This window comes from Hippoglossus hippoglossus, chromosome 1 (genome assembly GCF_009819705.1).
Source record: "Hippoglossus hippoglossus isolate fHipHip1 chromosome 1, fHipHip1.pri, whole genome shotgun sequence".
NCBI lineage: Eukaryota > Metazoa > Chordata > Actinopteri > Pleuronectiformes > Pleuronectidae > Hippoglossus > Hippoglossus hippoglossus.
The window spans coordinates 23,864,203-23,890,264 of NC_047151.1; the positions used below are offsets into that span (position 1 = coordinate 23,864,203).

The following is a 26,062-nucleotide window of genomic DNA, read 5'->3' on the forward strand; positions in this document are numbered from 1 at the left end:
CACAATGTTTCTCTACCACACATGTGCCGGAGGCTGAACTCCAGTTTGGTCAAGAACTTTCCCCAGTGATCGGTGTGTGAAAGTACATGATAGTACAGTACTTATCAGGCCATCACGCTCTCCAAGTGGGAAAGTGTCTCATCTAAATGACGCCTGAAGTGCGATGCAACCCTCTCTCCTCCACCGGAGCAGCTGGCTGGCGATCGCTCCAGTTCAGAGGAGAGGCGACGGATTGAGGTTGATTGAGGCGCACGCATAGAAAGAGAGCGAGAGAGAGAGAGGGAGAGAGAGAGGGAGAGAGGCACTGAAATCCAGCGAATTAATCACCGTCTGTTCCACTGTGTGTGTGTGTGTGTGTGTGTGTGTGTGTGTGTGTGTGTGTGTGTGTGTGAAAGAGAGAGAGAGAGAGAGAGAGAGAGAGAGAGAGAGAGAGAGAGAGAGAGAGAGAGAGAGAGAGAGAGAGGGAGAGGAGGGGGAGTGGAGCCTGACGCAGTGTGAGAGGCAGAAACTGAGAGGAGAGAGACAGAGGCGAGGAGGCAGCGCATCACATCAGGCGCCGCTTTGCATCTCAAAATCTTTGAGTCCTCCTGCTGCACAGCGGACACCAGCCAGTCACTGCGCGGCCACTGCTCCACACAGACACCGCAGAGGAGGCGGAGGAGGAGGAGACAGACTAACAAGAAAACACACACCCTCAACACAACCACAACCACACGCACACGCACCTCCAGAGGCACCGAGCGGAGCGTGCTGCTGAGGAGACCGACCGGAGGAGCGAGGCGCAGGGGGAGCGGAGCTGCATCTTCCTGCACGTTGGCACCAGGAGCAGGTAAAGTGCACACCACGCGCAAACATGTGTAGATTGCGCCACACACAGTTTGGGCTTCATCTCGACTCGCATTGCGCAGGTAACTTTGATTTATGTGCGCCAAGGAGCCCTGGCATTCCTGCGGATCTGAAATCACCCATCCGCGCGCGTGTGTGTGTGTGTGTGTGTGCAGGCGTGATGGATGAGGGGATTCTGCTGCTTGGCTCTTTCTCATGTAACCCCGCTTGTCTTATCTTCATCCCTGGGTGTCCGCTGATGATGCGGACGCAGACGCGCAGATCCGTGATTTACATGATCGGCGCCTGGTGCGCGGCGCTTAAACGTCCCGTGTGTCTACGTGCAAACCAGTGCAACTCCGAGCCTGGTCAGCGTTTAAACACATGTCTGACACGCATCTAGCCCGGTTACTCAGGACGAGCCGAGTGGCTTTTGTCCCGGGACAGGCTCCGTTTCCACAGTGAGTCACGGTCATGGTATGAACCCGCAGCGCAGCGCAGTCCAGCGGGCTGAGTGTTCAGCACCATGGACAGCGGCTCCACACTCTTGTGAAAACCCCCCATCTTTCTTTCTTCTGTCTGTTCTTCTCAGTCTGTTTCTCCGTCTGTAGAAGTCAGGGAGGTGAAACTTTAACACTTCATATCCCAGGCTGTCCAGGAGAAAGATGTATTCCCTCATGGATTTCATTGGAACCCATGTACAGCTTGTAGCGTGTCAGTAGTCTCAGTGCAAACCTCGATATCGTTGTGCTTGATGTAGAAAGGTGACAAATTTAAGGGGCCCTCCAAGGATTAAGTGTTTTATTGTCCTATAGTTGGACCAATGAAAGAAATATGTTCATCGTTGAAAGAGCAGAAGCCCCCAACTCTGGGTTCTAAACCTTCTGCATGATTTGATTTACCTTTCATGAGACACCATCAGGGTTTATTGTTTAAACTTTCACAGCTTATGTAGCTCAACCTCATGTTAAAATCAATCAATCAATCAATCAATCAACCAATCAATCAATCAACCAATCAACCAATCAACCAATCAACCAATCAATCAATTAATCCGATTTTATATGCAAGTCCATATTCACAAATCACAAATTCGTCTCATAGGGGTTAACAAGGTGCGACATCCTCTGTTCTTCACCCTCAACAAGAGTGAGGAGAAACTACACCAAAAAAAAACACTATTAACAGGTGGAAAACATTTTTTTGTTGATAATTAATTAATGTTTTAATTAGTGGAGTGCCACTTTTTTAAGGAAAGATGTGAGTAAATGACTGTAGACAGATAATGAATAAAGATGTTTCCATATAGGACACGAGGGAGACCACCACATGTTTTAATGAGAATGGTGTGAATATATTATGCCTGTCACAGTCAGTTGATCCTATATGGGAGATTCTGGAGAGATGTATGTGTTGTCGCTCTTCCCCATCATCAAAACTACAAAGGAGGGAATACGTTTTTAAGGATAATGGTGTTATGTCCCTGTAGAGACTTGTAGAATAAATGTTAAGAAGTGTGATGGTGAAGTTTCATGTTGGTTTTTCATCCATCTGTTGGCCTGGAAACAAAATCAACATCATCAAGCTCATGTTTGTTTTTGCTCGAGTGAGGCACACCCTCCATTTAAGACTCATTTTCCATCCACCCTAAAACTGAGCAGGTCAGTCACAACCATTTATGTAAAATTGAGTGGGTTTGATATGATGACTGACAGGATTACCCAGTCTGAAACGTTTTCAATAACTCCCTGATGGCTCCAGTGATGTGTTGAGATATGTTGAATCAAAGTTATCGGGACAGATTTAAAGTAAATTACCTCTAAAAGAAGAAAAACACAAATGCACGTTGTGGTCTGTTTATATTTTTCTCCCTCTGTGCTATACATCACACGTCCAGGGCTCTGATTAGCTGTGTGTCTGTTCTGTGACTGTTGATAACACCTCTTGGAAATCGAAACATGAGCTGAGATGTTCCAGACCCATTTGCGAATGCAAATTGTTCTGGCAGTGCCTTGCCACCCATCTGTATGTTTATCACACTGTGCGGCAGCAGAAACATCCCTTTGGCATGAACGTAAAAGCTTTTACCCAGTTAAAACGTGGTCGGCGCAGCCAAAGTCCAGGCCTCTTAAAATCCGTCTTGATGTGCGGTTAAAACACAGAAGCCCAGCGAGTGTATGTGTATGACACAAAGACGCTCGACCAGTTAAATTCTGGCCGCTGTGCTGTGTGCCTCCTGCCTACTGCCCCACTATCTGTTGAAACGGATGTTGTTGCCATTTTGTCCCACAGGGCATGGACTACTAACAGAGTTTTTCCACTGACTGACTCCGATTGTTGGCTGAGTGCCACAGAGCGAGAGAGGGGAAGGAGGAGGAAGACAGAAAGATTGATAGAAGGAGAGAGGGAGAGAGAGGGAATGGGTCTCACTCCGGGCACCATGAAAGACATGAGGTATAGAGCCAGTAAAACAGAGCAGCGTCAATGACTCATTTTGGGACTCAGTGTTTGTATATGAGAAATGGCCCGGCCGACTCTTTTCAAGGCCAGAGCTCCTCAGTCAGTGTGAAGACTTTAGTTGTCCTGGGAATTCATTGATAAGTATCTTAGAGGTCGCTCATCTTGCTTTCATCCTGCATTAGTACTGCAGTGCTCGCTGCAGCACACTTTCTCCGGTCTCCAGAGTTGTGAGAGCAGGACGCTTCTGATCGTTGCTGCAACAACAGAGTCCCTCAAACCTGTGAACTGCTTCGTTTGAATCTGTGGGGCTTAAAAAACTTCACTCAAGAACAGCCTCTCTACACGGTGACAGCTTTTTGTGCTGCGGCAGCAGAAATGTCAAAAACCGGTGGGACTCTAACGGTGACATCTGTAATAAGGCAGGTAGCAACATTAAAAAATCATCTGTAATGCAAAGTGACAGCGTTAGTAGAGAGGAACTGCCAGACTGTCTGCGGGAACAAAGTGGAAGAACTGTGATGGGTTTAAAGTCGGCGCTGTCTTGTCATTGTTTTAGCTTGTTGCTCTGAACCTTCACCTCGAGCTGTAAAAGGTTTTTTTCTTCTTTTCTCTCTGTATCATTTACTGTAGACCCTGGAGTGAGCTATCCATCCATGGTACAAGCTAAGTACCTACAGGCATCAGTGTGGGGCAAGTACTCCAGGAATACTAAAGAAACACTACTGTGTAATGGGAGATCCCTCCACGCGCTCCCATCCATTTACCGCTTCTCGTTCACCCCTGTAGCTGCTGCTGCCGCCGGGGACACACACGTATCTGTTGAAGTCCCGGGCTAAATTTCAGAATCATCATTGTTATTTGTCAAAGTCATCCATATTTCAACAGACACGGGCTCCCCGTATTATGCATGTTGCTGCACAGAGAGCCGACAGTATCTCTTGTCATAATGTTGATCTTTGTTGAGAGGGAGTACCCCCGTGGTGAGGAGGCAAATCTGCATGCATAGTTAACATGGCACCTCCCTACAGACATGAGCCTGAATGTCAGGATATTTCTGATTGTTTTTCGTACAATGGTTGGGATATTTTCTACCGTCGCATTTATTCATTCTGTTTTGTTATTGAAACGCAACAACAACACAAATAAGGTGTCAACAAAACTCAAATTACAGGCTACTTGTGATGAGGGAAAATAGCCAAACAAACACACACTGCAATCCTGTGTAAGATGATCACAACAAGAGGGTTAGAGGGATGTGAAGAGACAAGCAAACAGACAAGTGCATGCACAAACACGTGCACACACACACACACACACACACACACATACACACACACACACACACACACACACATGCTGCAGACACACTCTTCCCAGCACGAGACTGTATTCCCTGTAGGAGGCTAGTTAGCATTTGAGGGAGATTGCACTAACACAGGGAAACTGTAATTAGGAAGTTTGTGTTACAAGTTGCATCTCTCTCTCTCTCTCTCTCTCTCTCTCTCTCTATATATATATATATATATATATATATATATATATGTTGGAAAACTGGCTGCTATTAGGTTTTAAAGGGGCATTTCACCTAAATGAGTAAAAACATTTTCTTAGCTTTTTCTAATTTGCTGGCGTTTGGAAATATCTGTCTCCATTTCATGTTTTTTTTAAAAATATATATTTAAATTTTGCATTTATTTCACAAATGTCTTGGCAAAGAAGGCAGCAGTAGCAACTACAGTGGCGCTCTGAGAGCATATCACATTTCACACACTCAATATTCAACACAAATATTTACTAAATGTGCCAGATTATTTCAAATCAATATCCATGTTTTTATTTTTAACTGGTGAAAATTTAGAAAAACACCCTTCTCCCAATATTAAATAAAGTAAATGACCGAATCCACACCAGAATCCGGTTCTTCCCTTACCCATGTGGTTGGGAATCCTTTTAGCTGTTTTTGGTGTAATCATACTTTAAAAATGAACAAGCAAACAAACCAGAAAATGGACAGGGGTGAAAACAGTACCTTCTTGTTAGAGGTTACAAACAACATAAATATGTAAAGTAGTGCTTAAGTCACAAGTCAGAAATAACAATACAATACCATTAAGAATAAAGTTTACAACCTTAAAACGACCCCAGGAGCATTCAAATTCTAAAATACCTCAAAAACACCAGCCACCAGAAACCAGAGTGTGCTGTCGCTGCTGTGCAAAACAAAATGGGCGAATATAGTTTGTGGTTTGCGCAGCGTTGAGAAAACCTTTAAAAATTAAACAGTGACATCTCTTTTCACAGTGTTTCTGTCAGGAGAAAGTGGTTCCACTCCAACCTGCACAAAGAAGTTCCATTTATCGGACTACAGCGGCAGCAGAAATCCCAAACACACGTCGGCACTGACCGAGAAATGACACGGAATCGAAGAAACACCTTTCCTTTTTATATTTGGGTGAACCGACCCTTTAAGATATCTTACTGTATATAAGTAGGCTGGCTCAGATCCACGCTGCTCTCATAAGCCTGAGTTTTTCCAATCATTCTCTCTGGTGATATGGTTCCTAAGCTTTTTAGGCCCCGGGCTCATCAAATTTTGATCGGTCTCTTTCCGTCTGGGTATCCTAAAAAAAAAGAAAGAAGCCTGAATTGTCTTTGGGGTCTCGAGCTGTAGTTTGAGAAATTCCTGCGAGGCGGTTTCATTAACCAGGGAGTAACATTGTGAATCGATGAGACAACCCAGCAGTGACCTCGTGCCTCCTGCTCATAGTGTGAATGATAGATGAGCTGCTTAATGTATGCTGATGCATGTCTTGCTGATGCCGGCGTGCCAGCACCGGAGCTAATCCCAACCCAAACTCTCCGGCAAAGGTCTCCCACCTCCTCTTGTTTTTCCCACATCCCCTCCTCCTCCTCCTCCCTCTTCCTCCTCTCATCCATCGCCATCTTTGCCTCCATCTTTCCATACCGCCACAACGCACACACCCCATTCACACAGCACGTTTCCTATGTGTGTGCGCATTGAGTCAGCTAGTTTGTATGCCGGCCGTACCAGCCTCTCTCTGGAAATCAAGGAGAGATCGTGGTGTGGATGCTGAGAGAGGAAGAAAGAGCAGGGGGTGGGGGGGGAGGAGAAGAGGGCAAGAGGTAGTTGAGACGGAAAGAGAGATAGAGAGAGGGATTGGGATGCCACAGGGTGAAATGAAAAGGCAGGGGAGAAAGAAATAACAAAGGGGTTGGAAAGATGGAGAGAGCGTTCAATAGATGTGTTTTCTCCCCGGCCTGCTCGTCTCTTTTCTGTTTCATTACCTCTGCCCTCTGTTCTGCAGACAGCACTGTCTCCGTGGCAGAGGCAGTTCGGAGACACGGTGGCCTGGCAGAGGCTCGAAAATCCCTCTGATGTCCTGTTCTGAGCCGCTCTTCAGGGCCAGGAGGAGAAATCTCTCCGGCTGTCCCATTAACTACTATAGACTACAGTATTGAAATGGTATTACCTCCCCCTGTCTGAGCGGCACATCGACTTTCCTTCCATTTCCCCGCAAAGATCTGTCGTTCAGTCCCCCAGGACACCGGCATCAGGCGAGGAGCAGCGAGATTGTTTTTTGATTTGTCTCTCCTCCCTTATCTTTCAGGCATCTCTCTGTTTTCGCTCCTCTCTGGTGACAGATTTCTCCAGGGAGCGGGTGTCATTTGTATCCCAGCTTCCTGTTGCTTGAAATATCCTGAGAACAATTCCAGCCAGGAAGATAATAGAGGTGAAGGGCAAAGATGATTCTGTGTTAACAGTTAAGAGACAGTTTTTTATATATATACGAGGGAACGTTTAAATCTTGAAATGTTTTCATTTCCCTGTTTGGAAAAAAACAAAAAGTGGCTCCATTTAACACCCAGGAGCTCCTCTTACAACCCGCTGACAGGATGTCTATGAGAAATAAGATGTAAAGAAAACACTCAAAGAGGCCCAACTTCTTACTGTGGTGACTATTTTACAAATTTAACCTTCCTGTGGCCCTGAGACTATTTTCTATGTATTATGCATTACTGGCCATTGGAAAAGGCAACAGACTCCTGTGAAACCTGCCCTAAACAATGCTTATTTCATTATCTCATAGCTTAGCAACTGTTATTTCAGATTTCCCTGCACTTTGAACCGATGTGTGAATGTACAGAGTTTGAAATATAACGCTCTCAGGAGCAAGAAATACAAACACAAAAGAGTAATGAGAGGAATAAATATAGGGTCTGAAATCACTCTTTCACTCAACTCACTTCACTATATAGGGACGTCTATGTAGGGGACTATATAGTGAGCACATCGTCAAAAGAAAAAAATGCTTTCAGACACTAGTTGGTGCATTTTCTCTGCGTTGCTTTACTTTACACTTAGCATTAATACTTGTAGGTAAAAGCACGTTGAACGATCAATCTTTTAATGTAGAAACAAAGCTCTGAGTTTGTGCTGTGATGCTCTGCTCGTCTTTACATTTCCTGCTGCCCTCTGTCTTCTCGTCTCTCTGCCGCGAGGACAATGCATGATGGTAGTCCTCGCTCGGTTAGAGACCATCGGTTGTACATTACTTTTCATGATGCATTGTGGGAAACAATGGGTCCACTATATACGGTAAAGGCCAAAGTGTCCTTGGGCAAGATATGAACCCAGACATTGTCCCTGCACATTGATGCACTGTGTGAATGTGTGTGTGAATGGGCGAGTGGCAAAAACTGTTTGCTACTGTCATCAAGACTAGAAAAGTGCTTTATAAATACAGACCATTTACCATCAGTGATCATTTGGGGGGTGTAGGAATGACAGTAAGGTGTGTGATTTGTCTTAACATGGGTGAAGAGGACCATCTTGGATCATGGTGCTGCTGCTGGTGGGTAGCTGGTGCTGCTTATGTTAGGATCTACTGCAACAAGAGAACAGTGCAGAACCTGAACCGTAGACTTTTAGCCTCATACATCCAAGAGTGTATATAAGGCGCCTGCACAGAGCCAATTTGAAACGTTACAAAGCCACGTGTGTTTTCAACAAACTTGCCAAGCTAACATTATCTTAATGAACCAACTAGAGTTGATTATAGTTGTCATTTCAGTCGCGTGTCCCTTTTCTCAAGTCAAGAACAAATCATTTCAAGAGTGATTAAGAGTTATGATGGTAAATCTGTCCCCAGTATACTGGATGAAGCTTGCGAGCATAGCAACAGAAAGACAGGGTAGTTAATTACGGTGAATTTATAGGAAACTACGACATCTCTGAGTGAGGCTGGAAATCCAGCTCTTTCTTCCCTTTTATGTTCTGCTAGACGATCAAAAGGAGTCACTGCCGGGCTGAGCAATCCAAAGTGTGCGCTTCTCCTACATGTGTGAGCCGCCGCATCTACAAAGAGAGAGATCGTATTTAATGTGGTTTCACTCTGTCAAGTCACATCATGTCAAGTCTGTTTGTATGGTCTAATATCCGATTCCCTGAGCTCGGCGAAGCCACAACAGCAGAGTCTCTGAGCCGAGGCTTTCTTAGAAGACAAGAAAAACACAACCTCCTGTTCTACATTACACATACGAGCTGCAGAAGACTGCAGATGTACGTCCGCCACATGCTTCTGCTTTGTGCGAGTGTGTGAAAACGGCTGGTTGCTCCAGCTATATTGGATTGAAATGAATTGACTCATGATGTGTGGCTGCTGTTGGTCTGAAAACAGTCAAACAATGACACTTACATACAAACCACCGGAGATGAAGGGCATCCCATAGTCTTGTCCTGGTAAAAAGAAACCTGAATCACAGCTGTAACTGTAATCCCTAATCTAAAAGCTCCTTTCAGGGCTCAACATGAAACAAGATGAAAACTCTGGATGAGACTTCAACTGTTCAGAATCAGAAAGAGCTTCATGGGTCAAGTACGTTCAAGGAATTTGACTTTGAAATCTATGAGGTTGATCGCAGTAGGAATATTGATAAAGAGTTCGGCGTCAGAAACTATTAAGATCCCTTCAATTTTTGCACAGTGTTATAGATTTCAATTTCAATAAATTAAATTGCAGTTCTCCCACCAATATGCACTCGGTAACCCCTTAATGATTTTCATTGCAAATCAAAAACAGAAATCTAAATCTAGTAACGTCTAAAATGATCACACACTTTGCTGTGGCGAGCTGTAGATGAATCCTCTTTTCTTTAATTGTGCTGGAGATGTGTCTGGAACTTCATTGGAGTCCACAGGACATCAGACAAGTCAAAGGAACTCCCTGTAAACCTCTGAGATAAGATGTGGCAGGATATAGATCATTTCTGTAACTTCACGTGTTCTCAGAGAACAGTCGCCTTAATAATTGTGCAATGGAATAGGTTTAGAGCCACGAGGACGAGAAGGGTCCTGGTCATGGAGGTGACGATGAACCCAACAGTCACTTTATACCCAGAGTCCTCTGCAGAGATGTGAGAACCTTCCAGAAGGACGACCAACTCAGCAGCACTTTAATCAGGCCATCACAGTGGAGTGGCCAGACTGACGCCACTTTGAGTAAAAGGTCTGTGACATCCCGCTCCGATTTCGGTATTTAGAGGACTCTGAGGGAACGAGGGGGAAAGATCCTCCGGTCTAATGAGACGAAAAAAATTTACTCTTTGAGCAGAAGTCAAAAAACTACACCTACACACCTGGGTACCCTCCCTACGGTGAAGCATGGGGGTGACGTCATTATAGCGGCACCTCTACCATCTGAAGCATAAAGACGAGGAAATGCTGGAGTAGCTTTGGTGCGAGTCTCTGAGTGGCACAGCCAAAGCCCAGACTTGAAGCCCACTGACCATCTGTGGAGAAATGAACATCATAGTTCGGAGATGCCTCCCGTCCGATTTGGAGCCTGAGAGAATCTGCAGGAGAATAACTTTAATTCTGATGCAGCTACTAGATACAGACAAGAAGAAGAAGAAGGACTTTTGGGGCATCAATGGGAAATTACTTCACCCCAATAAATAGAAGAATACAACAAATGGCTAAAAGCTTAATAGTCCAGGCTGATGCATTTAATGGTGGAGCTGACATTGACTCATTCCTCCTGCCTGTTTTCGCAGGTTCACATATGGAAGGTGTTTCCACTTCATCGACGTTCTGTACTGTGCAGTTCCTGGATCCGCTTTTCTTCCTCCTGTGTTTTGTTCAGTTCAGCTCTCCAATTATTCAAAAAGCTTTGTGAAATCAGCCAATTGGCAATCGCAACAGGGGCTAAACCAGACAAACCCTTTGTCAATTAGCGCTCAGGAACACCGGGGGAAAATAGCAGCGCTCGGCAGCCAAGTGTGTACGTCCGCGTTCGGGACGGGGAGGGTGTGCGCCAGCGTTTGTGTATATGTATGTTTTGTGTGAATTATTAAGTGAGTGTGTGAGGGGGCGGGCAGGCGTCTGGTTTCCTCTCGTGTTTGAGGAAGGCCAGAGGTCGAGCATGTGTGTGTGTCCTCGTGTCAATTTGGGTTTATTAACCTTGTGTGAGGAGACAAACTAAGTGTGTGTGTGTGTGTGTGTGTGTGAGAGAAAGGGAGAGTGAGGGAGTGTGTGCATGCAGTATTAGTATATATGTGAGAGCCCAATCAGAGAAAAGAAAAGGAAACAGGCGGACATATCTGACAGCTGTAAGTGTTGGAAGTCTGACATGCTCTGTGTGTGTCTGTCTGGCTGTGTGAGTGTGTGTGTATGTGTGTGTGTGTCTGTCTGGCTGTGTGAGTGTGTGTGTGTGTGTGTGTGTCTGTCTGGCTGTGTGAGTGTGTGTGTGTGTGTGTGTCTGTCTGGCTGTGTGAGTGTGTGTGTGTGCTGAGGCACATGCTGCGTGTCAAATGTGTGAGTGAAAGGCAATATGGGGTGTATATGATTTTATAATGGTTGCCTGACGTCAACCTATCATTTTCTTCCTGTGACAGTGTCACTTCTGTCTCTCAGGCTTTGTGCTCAGCAGTGACACTTTGTGTTCAAGTATTTTTCACATCGGTTTTTTGTTTGAAGACTTTCACACAAAACCTGGGGAATTTAGGCCTTAATTTCATTTTATCTGGGGAGATAAGAAAACACACGGGTTTCAGAGCTGGGAGCGTGAAAACAGCAGCTGACGATTTCCTCATCTAACTAATCTGTGAGTTATTCTCTTGCCTGAGAGTTTGTATTTTGGTTTAATTAACTGAAAGGAGACATTTTTCAGATTTCTTTCCTCTTGTGTGTTATAGTTTTTTTTTTTTTTATTGCATGTAAAAGTTCTGTAAAAGTTCAAAAAGACCAGTTTGCACTTAATGGAGCTTCTCTCTCTCTCTCTCTCTCTCTCTCTCTCTCTCTCTCTCTCTCTCTCTCTCTCTAACTAACTAACACAAATATGAATAGTGTGTGATAAATTTGAGGAGCATCACTCTCATGTCGGTGGAGTTAATATACGAAGCTGTAGAACCGTATCGATCTGCTCGTCAGGAATGCAAATGAAGTGTTTCACAAAATGTATTATAGCTGGAAAAAAAATGTATATATCGTTTTATTTTCTACTATCAGTTCAAATATATATATATGTAGAAAAGAAAAATGTGTGATAATTTAAATTAAAGCTTCAGACTGCCGTGTTGAATCACTTTGCACTTTGAGAAGGTGAGAACAAATTTAAAAAGAGTTTCTGTTTGCATATAATAGCTCAATGTTCGACTCACCCCCGTCCTTACTTCTCTATCCCCCTAAGATCTCCTGCACAGACGTGCATCACCATGACAACCGTGGGAATAAGGACAAACAAGCAGCTCACGACTGTTCCAGTAATCTGACGCTACAGCAGGCTTTGCTCTGCTCTGTGACACAGAGGCACTTCATTTCAACTCTTAAAATGTAGTTTGACTTGTGATACCTGACAAACATCTGAGTGGTTGGTATAGGAGTGAACACCAGGCTGTCACATTTCTGTAAATAGTTATTTCTGTGACACTTTCCTGGAACCAAAAAGCTCAAATGATCAAGTGCCAAGATGTTGTAATTATTGACAAGACTTTTCTGCAAGTCCTTAAGTCAATAAGTATTAGGAAGTTAATGTGAAAACATAAAGATTGAGGTTCATTCCTAACAGTGAAAAGAGATGAAATAATATATATAGTCTTCATAAATGGATAAAAATAACATGGCATGAAATTGTATATTCAAATGGACATTTTTATTCTTCAATGCAACATGTAAAAAGTGCAAAGTATAAAGTATAAATGTACGAAATGGAAATTTGAATATGTTCTACAACCATAGAAGATAGTTCAGTCTTTGCAAAGTTATTTGCATTTAACATTTAACAGCAGGTACGCTCGATGTGCTTTGAATCAAAGAAGAACAATAAAAGAATTTAATGAATAAATAAAAACATCCGCCCCCCCTTAAACAGTAAAGAACCCACATGGGCACAAACACACGTACTACAACAGGAAAGGTGGAGGCCTGTTTCTTTTAAATGGGATCAACTCAGATTTTTCATAAACACGAAAACAACTTAAAGCGTCGCTCTGAGATACCTTCACACAGTAACCTGTTGCTAGGCGACACCGGCCCGGTCAGCCGTGGTGTGCGGTGCGTTGGCATTTACACAGTAGGTCTGTTTGAACCAGAGGAGCCGAACCGCAACAGGAAGCTGAGGTGAAAGTTGGTGACGGGTTCAGAATCAGCTGCTGCCGCCGGGAAACGTGACATCTGGCTTGAATGTGAACAGAAATCTTCATAACGTCACATTTTCATTAAATCTGGACCCGGATATCTGTTCCGAAGGTGAGTGTGTAGTAGTAGTAATAATAATAACAACAATAAAATGACTTAACAAAACTAATGTGCTTCATGTTCAAAACTCGATTGGCAGGGAAATCCTCCGCCAACATTTTTATTTGGATCTGCACCAAATTTCAAACACTCATTCATCTCTCCCTTAAGATACATTATTGTTTTTGTTTTTTTTCATCAACATCCACGTGTTATTCTCCAAGAAAGAAATGAAAATGTTGCAAAATGCCTTTTCCCGCAATGTTAGAGAGTAAAAAAAAAAGAAATCCTGGATCCGTCCCCCGATCCGGATCTGCACCGACATTTAATGGGCTCCTCTCCTCAAGCATGAACCTGTGTCTCCTACCACCAAGCTCTGCAGTAGTTTCTGCGTAATCCAACTAATTAACAGCCACAAAAACAAGCTCTTTAGTGGAGGAAACAACGAGAGCGCTGCTAAGGTAGATCGAGAACAAACAGAATATTAACAACAAGGTGAATAAATCAAATAACAACAAATGCAACAACCACGAAATACCATTAATAATCGATAAAAACAATATGGTTAACGTCTCTATGTCCGACCACCCTGCCTGACCCTGTGTCCTGCTGTCATGCCTTTCACGTTCATGCTTCCTTTCTCATGAATATTTAGTATTTTCTTAGAAAAAGGAAAAGCCAGTTTAAAAGGTAGAGTACTTCACCGTCTTCAAAACCGTGCAAAGCTGAAAAAGATGGTTTTATTTCTAAAAAAAAAAGGCCCTCAAAAAGAAACTTAGAGAAGCAAAGAGTAACTTGATGCGGCGGCGAAAATAGTGCTTTCGATTTTTATCTCCACCGTGCGCGCATAAAAATATATAAAGATGCAATTTTAGCCGGGGCTTCCAGATAAAATCAGAGGAGCATATCATGGAGCACGGAGCACTCACATGCACAGCGCACGCACGCCCACGCAGACACACGGCAGCCTGATGATGTCAGGACCAAAGTCACATCATCTTGGAGAGAAAACAGGCCAAAATCTCATCACGGCATCCTGGAATGAGATTACCACCCCAGCCTTGCTTTTATATAGAAGTCAATATATCATTCATCCCTCTCTGCCTCCTTCCCCCTGCAAATTGTATTAAATCCCACATATGTCCCTTAGAATCAGGAGCAGACTGCTGGGTGGGCTGGTTTTCGGGGCGAGAGACAGAGAGAGAGAGAGAGAGATGTGAGAGTTGAGGATTTTTACAGAGCTGCTTTGTGTGCTGCCGAGAACAAGCTCAGTCGAGGACACGTTCTGATGTGTAAACTCAAAAATATCACATACAAGAGCTTGTATCTGTTGTGTGTCAGCGCTTTGTGTGCACGTCACACAACGTTGGGTGCGCCAGTACCATGTCTCTGCACCACAAACACGTGTACAGAAAGAAATAATAAAAATGAAACGATGGAACTTGACTAGAGAAAATAGAAGAATAAACTAGAATTATGTAAATAAGTACATAGGATTAGTCGGTGTATATAAGAGGAAATGCATAAATCATTTGTACGTTCAAACTCTCACATATAAATCTGTGTAAACACTTTTTTAAAAAGGTTATAGTCCAATTCAATTCAAATTTGGCCAAATTAACAATGAACAACATGACATAAAAAGAGCTCCTCCAACCAACCTTGGAAATGTCACACCTGAGTGATACTGCACTCTTTCATAATCACACAAAAATGTTCCATTAGTTTTAGGCCACTTGTAAAACACCGGATACTCTCAACTGTAATAATATAAAATATATCGTAACAGAAACCCAGTTTTGCTGTGATGTTGTTCATTATTGATCTGATGTTTATTTCCAATTAATCCGTTTGTCACACAATGTCAAAAAGTAATTAAAATGACCAAGGGTTCAGTTTATTCATCGTGTTCTCAATGACTGAAACTGTAACTCTATGTTATCAGAATTGCCACAGATCAAGTGCTTTGCTGACTAATGGTTGCAGCTCAACTTCGGTCAAGGTCACCTCCATCCCATCCAGAGATACCTTCTCTAAACACTGCTGCAGGCAAACGATATTCTAGAGAACAGCAGTTTGGAGAAGGTCTTTTTTAACATGTGTCCCCTTGCACTTAAAAACCAGGCCCATAGAGAAACAGTTTCCCTAGTTTGCTGTGGAAAAATCGAATCAAACCTAATCCTCCGCAAACCGTGAGCCGGCCCTTATCGCTCCACATCAGTGGCCGACCTCACTAATGCTCTTGTGGCTGAATGGGGAGCGGATCTCTGCAGCCAGGTTGAAAATCTCTCCCAGGGCCGGGGAGACAGGAGGCTGCGTGTCCATCTACATTAAACCATGTGGTGTATTTGATTTGATTTAACGTTCATATGATCAGATCAGTCTCCTGAGATCGGGCTCTTGTTCCCGGGCCCAAAATGGCCTCACAGTTTTTCAGGCGGTAACGCCGTCGCAGCAGGAAATACAGTCGAAATCAGAAAAAGGACACAACACACACACGCATGCACAACGTCACCCCACAGGAAGAGGCAGAAAAAAGTCTACTGTCCTCGCACTGTACCTCATCACAGCAGCATGACTCACCCGCCCTCTCCTTCCCTCCCTCCCCTCCAGTTGCCAACTCAGCTATTTAGCTCACGTCTGCCCTCTCTGACCATGCATGGCCTCGCCCCTCCTTTCCCCTCCTCCTCCTCTTCTCCTCTGTTCTCCTCCTCTTCCTCCCTATAGTTACCCCTTCTCCTTCTGCTGCTGCTGCTGCTAACACGCACGAAACACGTATGTGCCTGCGCTGCGAACGCACACACATTCCAGGCATGTCATATACTTAAGATGCAAATGGACATAAAACAGAGTCCTAATCAGCAAAAGGTCACGAGGTCGATGGCGGTAATGAGATCCTGCGGGAGGCGGGTGTGCATGTGGAGATGTGGAGATGTGTTTGCATGCACATGTTCTATGCCTGAGTGTTTTTGAATGGAGCTGTGTACGACGGCGGAACAGTTGACTACTGTCCACGTTTTCGACAATTAGAAGCGAGTGACTGTCGGAGCATTTGGCTCGTCCCCCTCCGTCCTCAGAGCTCTTTGATGTGTGCAGCCAGCAGCTGTGTATCTATGGGCCGGGAGCCAATCAGAAGCCAGCGAGGGCTTCTTAAACACTGGACTCTTTTGGTTTTGAGTGACACGATGGTTTTTTTGAGTTGACAGCATGATGAAATGCAACAGAAGTGTAGTTTTTAATAAGTCTGTTTTATGTAGTGTATCATGTCGGTTTCTCACACTGAGCCTCTATTTATAGTGACTTGGTAGCTGGAGGCTTTTTATTTATGTGCATATAAAGTAGAAGCATATGCAGATTATACCATAAAAGTTACTATACTTTAATTAGCGCCTGACACATTCTTCTACGCCGCTCAGTCTAAACACGCCGATGGGATGTTGCAATAACCTGTCGAGGCTGTGAAACTCAAGTCGGGAAAACATCTACAAGAATCAATTGAGCCCAGATAAATATTGTACTTACTTGGGAATGAACGAACTTTGGGTAAAGTGGAGAAGACGATGTGACCGACAGTCTGTCCAAAACGTTCAAACCTATTGATTTAGGTCCAATTAATTCACCTAAGTTTCTTGGGAGAGAAGTTTTGATGGTAAATGTTAGATGATGCTTCCAAAACACTAGATTCATTGCTGCGGCATTTTCTGGAACTTCAGCTTCCAGCGCCCGCCCCCCCACCGAGATAAAATGGCCCATGTGAGAAGACGGAAGGAAAATCTTTGAAAAATTCACATCGAGCAAGTGGGAGTTCTGTCGATGTGTCGTGACAGACGTGTATGTAACATGATGGAGTACAAATATGGAAAAAAATATCACAGGGTGAAAAAAGGCGTGACGAACGCGAGGAAGACGCTGAGGAAGATGGGGAACTTTGAACAACAACAACATTCCCGAGCCTTTGATGAAAAGAGCCGCCTCAGCAGAGCTTGTGCCTCGTGCCCTGCCTCCTACGTGCTCCGCAGACCCTTACTCGAATATTTCAAACGCGTTCTGACACGATCACCTGCTGTTTTATTCACATGTGTAAGACAAACTCTGGAAAAATGTGCGGAACCAATTTCGCTGACATTTCCCGGCTGAGAAAAGCTACATTTGCTTTTTGTGAGAAAACATCAAGGGCAATGTTTTCTTGCTTTCGTTTATTTTTTTTGCAGTATGAAGAAAGGTGAAGTTGAGAGTGATTTAAGCAGCGTTCAACATAATATTTATACTTTCTTTTGTGTTTGGACTTAAAGTAATAACAACTTTTTCTTTACATATTGACATTATGTCCCAAACAAATTCTAATATCAGTCAGTTGTGACAGTCCGACTGTTTTGTGTAGTAAAGATAATAAAACATACTTTCTTCTTTTTAATCAACTGATCTGAATAAAAAACCTATTTCCTCGTGCCAAGTTTAAATCTCACACAAATGGTTACTCCGTGTTTTCTGCTCGGCTCAAAGACCTGATGCTTTAAAACCTGCAAATGCACAATAACATATGTGAGTGTATTGTTAAGCCCAGAGCACTGTGGTGAATAATGATGGTAACGGGGTCCAATAAGCTACTGAGGCAGTCGCATTTCCTCCGAGGGACTTGGAGAAGATAAAACTTTAAATGTATTCAGCTGTTTTACCTTGTTGATGCAGATACATGGTTCACAAAGCAGAGGTGCAGGCATTCAGAGTTAGCGTGTTTAGCGTTTATAAATATGCTCGTTTGGTCTTTTGAGGCATTAACGGACTCAAACATCCGGGCCGAAGAAAAGAGGATGTAAAGAAAACACACGGCTGAAAAAACTGCAGGACTCCAATTTTCATTTGTTATGGTTTTAAAATTCCATTCGTCTTTTACCAAATGAAGCAGCTTCTGATCATTAATCACACGTCTGTTCGTGTCCGTATATCATTGTGAAAATATTCAGATTTAATAATTAGATTCTGGAGACTTCACAAATACTACAGTGTAAAAAATACTCTATTACAAGTAAAGTAGTTGTAGTAGCAGTGGTAGTAGCAGTAATATAAGTAATAGGCAGTGATGCAATTCCCTGAGTTGGTTCTGCTTTGATTGATTGACCGTCCATTAGCCAGGTCGACGGTTCAATCCCCCTTCGACCTGCCGAAGTGCCCTTGGGAAAGATGCTGAACCCTTAGCGGCTGTGCTGGCTGCAACAGACCATGTAGATCACTTCGTCTTTTATTGATAATCTGATCTTTGTATGTGTAATATGTAAAACCTATAATTAGATTGTAAAAATTTGACTTCCGTGTATAGTTATTAGCACCAATATTTAAAGTAGCAAAAGTAAAAGTACCTATACAGCAGTGATGAATTGATTACAAAGTATTTAGTCTTGAAACGTACAGTATTCATCTTGGAAAGTTTCTGAAGTATAAAGTAACATAGGCTGAAAAACCCAAAATGTGTAAATGTCACATTTTACCACTCTCTCGCTCGGGGGGGAATCCTGAATCAAAATCTGTGACCGCTCACTCTCGTCTTTTCCACGACAGCTTGCACGTGCTTTACTTTGAGTAAAGGTCACACATTTCCACTAAACTGACCCATTTTCTCAACTTGTCAAAACTCCCACTCGAGCGGCCGCCTGACGTCCCCCCCCCATGTGACTGGTTCTTCCGGAGCAGACACGTCCTGAACGGGTCATCCTGGGCCATCTGTCACTTGTCGCTAGTTGATCACTGTACTCGTCCTTCTGCTCCCTCGGTCACCTGGTTGCCAGAGAAACAGCAGGACCTGAGTGGGAGCATCTCGCCCTCTCTCTCTCTCTCTCTCTCTCTCGCTGCCGAAGCGTCCTTGAGCAAAGAACTGGCGGAGTTCTTACCGGCTGTAATTGAGGCTACTGCTCCGTAGCCCGAGGGCAACGGAAAAAGAGAAACTCCCCTGAGGGATAAACAGAGTATCACTTGATTGCTAATTATTATCAGCGGCCCTGATGTGCCGATGATGAACACCTGATTTAATTATCATTGAAGAGTATTTTTCTTATCGGACTCATCGCAGCAGCGAGGTGTCGAAAGAGCAGGAAAATTAGGAAGCGGATTTTGGAAGTGCTATTTCCTCCGCACTCGACAGTCTGTTCTCTCAACCTGAAGTGGTTATCTTTAAAGGGGATCTGGCTTCGTGTTTGCATGATGCATGATCAATTAAATGCAAAATGCACGGATTGAACAACCGTCAAAAAGACATATTTCCAATCGTTCTCGATGTGTGCCCATAATTAGTAGCCGTTCTCTGAAAAGAGGGGGGACATAGGTCGAGCTTCGAAAGACTGGCATTGCCATAGGAACCAGCTGCACCCACGCATTCATGGAGAGACGGCAGGGAGAGTCACAGCGAGACAGGCAGAGCGAGAGAGTGAAAAAAACAGGGAGAGGGAGAGAGAGAGAGAGAGAGAGAGAGGGAAGGATGTGATGTCTTTGATGTGACGAGCAGCCCCAGGTCTCTAATCTCTTCCCTCTAAATATTTTTCTGCTTATGCGATGAGATTTACCCTCTTTTTTTTTCTTCAAAAAATGTCCCCCCATTTACATGTTCTTTGCATCTGCGACAGATGTCCTCGGGGCGCAAGGAACACGGAGATGAGAGTTGAGTCAGAGGCACCGAGCGGCGAGCGCGCTTTCAAACGGGAGAAGGGATGTCAGTCAGTCCACCTGTGAGATGCTGTTATGTGGAGGAGGGTTGGGGGGGGGGGGGGGCATAATACCTGCAGGGTGCCCCGGGCTGGAAGAAGCTTTCTGTAGTGTTTTTATAGGCATTGGACATGTGGCGGCCCACGTGTCACATGGCCCAAAGTATCTCTGCAGCCACTGTACTACGTGGTAACTGCGACCGCCACGCGCTGCAGCTGCACTGGAACTCTGCGGCTGTCCTTTGGTTCGCCTGCACATTGATGTCCCTCGTCTCGCTCCCAGTAAACCCGTCAAAAACTCCCTTCATCCGGGTGCAAAAAAAACTTTGTTGGCTTTATCAACATGTCTCCGTACAGTAGAGACAACAATCGTGTTTGTAAATCCAGCAGAGCAACGTGTTCGATTCCGTTAGACGGGTGAGTTGCAGGGAAATGATGATACAGACTTTGTCGCCGAGGAAAAAAATTGAACAGTCTGGGTTTTTAATCTTGTTTTAATTCCTTGTAGTTGATTGCTTTGTGTTTGTTGCATCACAGTTCTTTAGTCTCTCTCTCTCCTCTTTTCATTGCAACCGGCGAGGAGGGTTTGTTTTCACTCCTCTCCCCCGTTTGTATGTTTGTGAGCAAGATTACACAGAAACAACCGAGCGGGTTTCAACTGAACTCGGCGGAAGGATGAAACATGGAAGACGGAAGAATTCACTGGGTTTTCGTGCAGATCTGGAAAAAGGGGACAGTTCCAGGAGTTTCTATCTCACATTACTCCAACTCTTTCTCATGACACTTTTTAAATCTCATTTCTTGCATTTTGTCTCCACCTCTAATGTCATTTAACTGTAACATTTTATTTTATTTAATGTCACCTCGATATCTCATCCGACTTCTATATCTGATCTCTGGCATCTGATTTAATCTTAATCTAATTTCACTCATAATAACACCATTTTCTATCGGATTTCTCAATCTCATGTCACTTCTTGTGTCCCACTTATCTATCTCTTAAAGTGATACTGCACTTCAATGTGTTTTTTGACGGGTGAACTAAACTATATGACTCTTCTGTGATGAAACACATTAATGCTGGTTTAACATCACATTCATTACAAAATAAAACTCATTTATGGGTTGAACCACGGCTCATGACATCACCTGGTGGTTCAAACCGTTTGTTTGGACCATGCAGAGCTCATGCTTAGGTTGAGTCAACAGATTGGAACGACCCTACGTCATGACATTTATATATTTATGTATATTTAAAAAGGTTAACACTCTCTAATTAAAAGGTGGGCGGCCTCCCACCACCAACGACTGCACCTGAACCTGGAAAGCTGTGCTCATTTGTGCGATTCAAACGGCTCGGAGCAACCATAGTTTGAGCCGTCAGGAAACTCCCAGAGGCAACAAGCCACTACTTCATAAAACACGGCTATAGCCAAAGTGTGTGCGCTGCTACTGGAGTCGACACTCACAGCTACACAATACCGTCTGGTGCGTTGTATGTATATGGCCGACGAGCTAAAAATATCACAGTTTTGTCAAGTCAGGTGTGAGATACATAAAACATTTCCATGTCGCCCTGTGATAGTTTGCGGTAAAGTGGGAAAACAAAGTGTTGAACGATGAGCCGGATAAGCGAGGGTCGGGGGGGGAATGATAACGAGGAAGTTCGCCGTTGTTTCCGACTCCGGCGCTGATGGGACCATCTGTCAGACGCACCTATCACACGGCTCCCCTGCAGCCGGCTCGCTCACTGTCATCCCTCCGGCCTGATGGATGGACTGGTGTGTGTGTGTGTGTCATGACTGAGTCAACACCGGAGTGACAGCGTGATGTGCCGAGTCAGACCAGGAACAGAGCTTCCAGGGGACACTGTCATTAGATAATTGTGGGTGTGTTGTCGACACAACACACATATGGTTCAGGGCAGAGTTGGCTCCATCTCCTTTGTCCCCCCCCCATGTGCAGGTCCAAACCCTTTTTCCTTTGCTTTGCTTTACTTCGTCATTCCTTTGCTTGGCCTTTCCTTTCCCTGGTCATGCCTAGGTCTTTCCTTGTCCCTTCCTTGGTCTTTCCGTTCCTTGGTATGTCCTTGGCCATTCCTTTTCTTTTCTTGGTCGTTCCCTACCTTGGCCTTTCCTTTCCTACATATTCCCCCTTTCTTAGTCTTTTCCTTTCCTTTCTTTTTCCTTGGTCTATCCCAATTGTTTCCTTGGTTTCTCTTTCCTGTCCGTTCCTTGGTCTTTCCTTTCCTTTTCTTGGTTGTTCCCTTTCCTTTCCTTTCCTTTTCTTTCCGTTCCTTTCCTTTCCTTTCCTTTCCTTTCCTTTCCTTTCCTTTCCTACATATTCCCCTTTTCTTAGTCTTTTCCTTTCCTCTTTTGTTCTTTTCTTTTCCTTTGTCTTTCACGATTGCTTCCTTGGTCTCTTCTTTCCTTTCCTTTCCTTTCCTCTTCTCCGTCTTGTCCTTTCTCTTCCCTCCTCTTCCATTTCAATTCCCTTTCATCGTTTTTCTCTCACTCCGTCTTGTCACTGCCATGTTTGGTGAATTCAATTAAAAATTAATGTCCAACTTTTCCAGTGATGAAGTTTCCTGCACAGGATTCTCGTCTTTCTTAGTGATTAAACTTGTGTCTGACAGCAGCGTCGCTGAAATTCTTCTCCCAGGAGGCTGAGAAAATGACAAAAACAAATATTAGGACAAAGATCTGGGTCTCTCCGTTGTCACGAAGGAACGAGTCATGTTGCGTTTGTTTGCCGTGAAGATCCTGGTCTGAGATCTGTCGTCTGACCACCGATACCCAGTTATCCTCTCAGGTGCTTTAGGTTTCTGCGGTTGATTTTCAAGTCACACTTTTTTTTTTTTTTTGCTGTCGGATTACACAACCTGACTGCTGTTTATTTGAATCCCGATAAAAGCGCCACCAGATCAAATTGCTCTGTCTCATTAATGCTCCTTCTTATTCTCTTTGACTCTTTTACTTTTATCAGAAAACAGCATTTCTACTGCTTCGCTTCCCCCCCCCACACACACACACCTCTGCCGCTCTCTTTCTCTTGCTCAATTTCGGTGTATAAACCTACCTCCTTAAAAGTGATCTATACCACCAGAGGGGTAATTTGCTTTAGCTCAAATCCTAGATGAAAGCCATTTTTCACCCAACAGAGTCCGGAGCGCCTTCATATTTAAGTGCTAAGAGGCAATATACTCCCCAGAACAGAGGTGAGAACTGGAGGAATAGTAAAGACCGGCTCAGAATGTATTTTTACGGGATCGGGGACACGTTCTCCTTCTTTCCTCTAACATCAAACAAAATAGACACCACATTGTTTCTGTGCTTTTTTCCCGGTGATGAGAAAGTGTTAATTAATCAAGGAATGCCTTCGCAATCACTCAAGCACAGAGAATAATGAGGAGGAGAAGCACTCGCGCATGTATTATTCATTAAGGGGGAACCATTTTATTTTTTGTTCTCCACTTTAAGGTCCAGGAAGTGAAGCACTGGCTTGGTGATTTTGCTCCCTGCGCCGGTCGGAGATTGACTTCCCCGTGACTCCGTCGAAGGAACTGTAGGTCTTCTGTCTCCATATTGGCTTTCATTTCACACTCCACTTTTGTAATGTATAGGCGGTCGCAGTAGAGGAGTCGTCCCGCAGCCCAAGGAGTGGCCGCTTTACTGCTGTGGTGAGAAAGAATTATTATCGCCTCCTCTCATCCTGCTCCAGTATTGGCACTCGAGAGTGATGTTGGGCCAAATGACTTTACATATTTAATGTATTGCCACGGGCCGGAAGGCAACAGGCATCCACTACTCACATTGTGCATCACTCGTCCCTGATGCCTCCTAACAGCCGAGCTAAATGATGCTGCTGGAAGGATTCTCCGGCTCTGCCCTGGGCTCGTCCACATGCCACTTTAAAGACGGCACTGTGGTTTCAGGTTTGAATTTGAAATGAAAAGAACATTAGCAGATGTGCATGTTCTCTGGCTGAGTGGAATCAAAGTGTTTTGCTCCTCGCCGAGTGTCACGACTGAGCTTCAAGGCATGCGCTGCTCATTTCGGTTTGTGCCTCCCCCGGAAAAATAATTGTAAACTGCCTGTGAGAGTTTCACACCAGCAGCGTTATTGAATGGAATAATATTCGGCTCATATTGTCTTCCGAGCTCGGGTCACATTCTGGTGTGTGGTGTTCTGCTGAAGATTGTGCAGTGATAGCGTGTGAAGAGTATCATAAACACAGGAGTGGCTGAGGTAGGGATGTTATTAGTTTCTGCTTCTTTTATCTCTGTAGAGAAGATGAATATTACATTGCTATCTCTCTGAAGACCGTGTGTGTGTGTGTGTGTGTGTGTGTGTGTGTGTGTGTGTGTGTGTGTGTGTGTGTGTGTGTGTGTGTAGTTTGGTCTATGCACAGGGTGAAACATGTACAACTCATCAGAGCAGTGTTCCCTGGCACTTGTGTATTTGTGTATCTTCGAGGACTTCCACGGACGTGAATTTCCGAAACCTCTAACCCCAATTCTTGCCTTAACCTCATAACCAACGTGGATATTTACTGCGCCTGTCAAAAGTTACAGTCACTACAGTTTTTCAATTTGATTTCGCTTCCCCCCTCCCGTGTCTTACACTGCTTAACAGGAACGCCTTAAAATACATATTGCATGAGCCTGGGAGAAAACACTGCAGTTTTTCAGCAGCGTTGCTTTTCTCTCCATTTTTTTTTTTACCTGTCAAACCTCCCTGCTGTTCTCCAGGAAATGAGAACTGAACTTTTTATTTCCTGAACCACGTCCACACATTTTCTGTAAACATCCTCCTGAAGTATATTAACCCTCAAACAAAATAAGCTCTCGGAGTCCAAAACTCAAAACAATTCCCCAAAAGCCCTACAGCGAAACCTACAAGAACACCATACTCTTACTTTACTATACCGTCCTTCAGAGAGTCCTGCTCAGTGCACTTTACATGCACTTAGGGAAACCAGATTACTGCCGACTTCACTAAGCTAATTTCGTAAATGTCAAGCAAAGGAGAAACCTGGCTTTTCTTAATCAGGGTAGAGGATTTGATAATTTCCCCAGGTAGATTTCTGTGTCATTTACACAGGTACTTGGGTAAATTGTCCTTTTTGCAAGTGTGCACGACAAAAGATTTCAGTGACAGTGGAGGAGGAGAGTTGCTGAATAAGAGGAAACGTCCTTAATTAAAGTAAATCTGCTTTATATTTGACAAAAGCTGAAACTGACACGTCCGCAGACGTCGAACACCCTCTATTGCTCAACAGTTGTAAGAGATAAGCCTGCACAAGGTTCACCGTGAGAACGCATACCTCCGCCGCTGTCGTCCATAAAGTGGTTATTGTCCTCGTCGACAATCAGACCTCATCGCTTCAGCTGCAGTTGTGCACGTACCCTCAAGTGGCGTGCAATGCGGTTCTCTGTCTGGCGTGAGAGTTTGTCTTTCACTCAGAATCTGTTGCACATCCCGCTCCACTCTCTCAACAGATGGAATGAATTCTGTGGAAAACGCTGCAGAGACAATGGAACAAAACAAAAAAAATCCTGGATCCACCCATTTATTTGGATCTGCCCCAAAACGCTGGGTTTTATCAGACCAGTTTGTTTTAGTGCATTTAAACTAAAATAAACCAAGTAAACTGGCAAATATACGTAAATGCAACCCAATTTTTTTATGTTCATGAAACCAGCACATCATTGATGCCTAATACCAAACCATATATTTAACATAATAGACTCAGATGGTTTCAGGGCGTGCACACATTGTGATTTGATGCCATCATGAGATTAAAACTGAAGTCATGATGAGGCTAATAACACATGAGCACGTGTTTTGTTGTAATGTACATGTGGAGGCACAGAGTGTGTGGGACAGAAACAATCAGAGGGACGCTTCTGCTTCAATGCTTCTCTGCACAATAGAGAAAAGCAAGTGGCATTAAAGAAGAATTCACCTTCAGAGACTATTTTCTGCCATTAAGGTTCAATGTGCAGCGAATTCAAAGAATTATTCTGGGTTTAAGTGCTGTAATTATTTCTCCGCCGCATACGCCTGTGTACCTTTTTGTTCAGTTTTCCAGTTGCCTACCAGTTCAAATCATTATCATCCAGCTGTGGGTTGAACAGTCTGATGTATCCCAGCAGAGGAATTCTCCAGTCAAGAAAACACGAGAGCCACACACCGCTCACAGATGAGCGAAACGTGTGTCTTGTGGCTGCGTTTGATTTTGGTCTGTCAAGGCTGCTCCCACCAGAGAAACCGGTTTGATTCCCTAAGATTGTTCTGTGAGCCTGGAGAGAAGAAACTTTTATTAAAAT

At 44.0% G+C, this 26,062-nt stretch overlaps 1 protein-coding gene across 1 annotated transcript in view; it reads left to right on the plus strand.

Annotated features, from left to right (window-relative positions):
• The first annotated feature begins 457 nt into the window (after nt 1–457).
• Nucleotides 458–26,062, plus strand: part of LOC117770256 (protein ELFN1-like) — a 100,865-nt gene continuing 75,260 nt past the window's right edge. The window contains exon 1 of the mRNA XM_034599456.1: nt 458–829. The gene's annotated coding sequence lies outside the window, so the exon portion shown is untranslated. The remainder of the gene's footprint in view (nt 830–26,062) is intronic.